Genomic DNA, 2,567 nt, shown 5'->3' on the forward strand with positions numbered 1-2,567 from the left:
GAATAATTGGTTCTGAATAACTGGCTCATGGTCACAAATTCTAGCAATTCTCACAAATCAAAACCGTCTTGGACACACACCAACACTACATACAGGATTTTGTTATATGTGTAATAAAACAGTACAATTAGAGATACATTCACTTTGACCATTATGCAATTTTATTTTACCTTTTCGGATCAAAAGCTTCTCCACCTCTGGAACCTCCTCCAGGTGTTCTCCATGCCAGGCGTTCAATGTATTCATCTGCCACAAAGGGCTCCTAGTCACAGAATAAAAACTCCTTACAATGTGCCACAGCAGGTTGTTCCTTAAGCAGCTGCTTACACATCATTTTGAAAGCATTTGGAAGCTTTACTACAATCAAGAGCAAGTACAGTGTTGACAATTACCCAGTCACCTCTTATGTTTATATATTTAATATAGAGGAACACAGTTCTTAATATGGTGGGTTTGAACATCTAGTCTAGAGATTGCCAGACTACTAGCAAAGAATTTGCTGCAGGTCTGTGAAGAGTTGGCTCTAAATTACCTGTCCTTATTTCCACGTGAACTTAGGGCTTGTCATTACAAAGTGTCTGAACCATGCAGCAGCTACACTGATTTGAGATATTACATCATGAGATCCAGCCATCAGCTGTGCAGCAAATTGCATAGGAGAACTGATCTGTCTAAAAAACTACACATCGAAGTAAGTTTTCTTTGCAGTTGCTCAACTCTCCGATGCAGTTCACAGCGTGGTACCACAAGCAGAACTGACCAAGGCACTGCCCTGGGGCAAAAACAGTGTGAGATTGCCACTGAACACTACGCAACATCAAACTGCAGCTGCAGAAGCAAAGCAGATAAAAAGGAAAAAAAAAACAAAACACAAAGCAAGCATAAAAACAGATGATGGACTTGACTTTGCCAAGAAAGAAAAACAGGGCATGAGTGATGCTAAAAACACAAGGTTACTCAAATTTCTTCCATAATATTTGCTGGACCTTCCATAAAAACACCACACAATGGTAAACAACTAAGATTATTTTTCGACCCAATAATGTTTTTTGAAGGCAGAGACCTCATTATAAAACCCAGCGCTCCTACTTTAGTTAGCCTAATACTTAAACCAGCTCAAACATTTCTTCACATAGTTAATATTGAATACTCGAAACATACCCTATCCTTTAAAAAACTAGCATTTATCACTTCAGTTTCATTGGCAATCTAGCAGCATTGTTCAGGTGCTAACATCAACACATCTAAGACATGTAAACAAAGTATTCTCACAAGCACCAGGATTTCATTGAAAGCTTTTAAATTATGTGTAGCAATGGTTCCAGAACTGTGAATGAGAACTGACACAGAGCCAGGAGTGGCTCTGGTCAATAGTGGTACTTGCCACAACTCATTTCCGACAACGAAACGTGAATATGCCACCACTGCTTTTGATAAAGCTTGGTTTAAAAATAAATAAATAATAATTTAAAAAAGCAGAACTCCACAGGTATCAAATTGGTTCTTGTATCAGCAGGTCTAAAACCTTGTCAGAAGGGGTAGGGGGGGAAAGGGAGTATTATAGTATTATGTTAGTAACTATAAACAAGGGTTGGGACGCAAATGTGACCAGTTCAAGGTTTGTCATTTCTCAAAAACCATTATGCCCTATCCAGTCAGGCCCAGCTATTAAACAGAAATATTTTTTTAAATATACTTTGCAACATGCTGAATCCTGCTAGACAGGACAGAAGTTTCACCCTTTCAACAGATCACCCAGTAACTCCTCATTCAAAGACTGACTAAAGTAACTGTGTTTTGCTTAACGCTTCAAAAATACCTGGATGACACCACATACAAACAATTTTTCATCTCTTTAAGCCAGTTATTCCTGATACACAATGTTAAGTTTCCTCTATATGAATTCTTTTCATCAAAAGTTATATGTAGTGTTTTCATACCAAGTGTAAATTCTCTCCTTATGTCATCTTTACATCTAAATGTTTGGGAACATTTCTGCAATTTTAGTTATAAGTGAAACGAGCCATTCAATACAGTAACATGCCCTTCAGGGGAGTCCTCCAGCTTCCTAATTATCTTATGGCTCTTCTCAGGACTTCTCCTTTATATGAAAGTCACAACCACAATCTTTCTTCTGAAGATCTCGTAATTCAGCTGGAGTACCACTCTAGTTACAAGGATACCAATGCCTAGTGCAGTGCTATGGAAGAACCCTATATAACGGGTGCAGTGTTTACCGACGCTCTGTGTGTGTATATAACATTTCCTACATTTCTCCCTTCCTTCAGATGTTCACACTAAAAGATAATTCACATACATGCACATAGTGACTTTGATTTTTTTTTTTTTTTTTTTTTTTTTTTTGCAAAACAACATCTACAGAGTTTTTCTGCAAGCCTATCAAAAGCCTCCTCTCCTAAGGAGACCTGATACACATGACCTAGGCCCTCAAAAAAAAGAAAATTTTATAATGCCAATCTTGCTTTATCCATCATGCCTCTACACTCCGCTAAAGCTCCCTTGAGTACATGTGTAGACAGAGTACCTGCAACTCCCTCCCCTGCATC

At 38.2% G+C, this 2,567-nt stretch overlaps 1 protein-coding gene across 1 annotated transcript in view; it reads right to left on the minus strand.

Moving 5' to 3' along the window:
* The window catches only part of EXOC5 (exocyst complex component 5), a 23,153-nt gene extending 22,895 nt beyond the window's left edge, over positions 1-258 (minus strand). The window contains exon 1 of the mRNA XM_010293364.1: positions 171-258. The gene's annotated coding sequence lies outside the window, so the exon portion shown is untranslated. The remainder of the gene's footprint in view (positions 1-170) is intronic.
* Between the last annotated feature and the right edge of the window lie 2,309 nt (positions 259-2,567).

This window comes from Phaethon lepturus, unplaced genomic scaffold (genome assembly GCF_000687285.1).
Source record: "Phaethon lepturus isolate BGI_N335 unplaced genomic scaffold, ASM68728v1 scaffold1618, whole genome shotgun sequence".
Classification (NCBI taxonomy): domain Eukaryota; kingdom Metazoa; phylum Chordata; class Aves; order Phaethontiformes; family Phaethontidae; genus Phaethon; species Phaethon lepturus.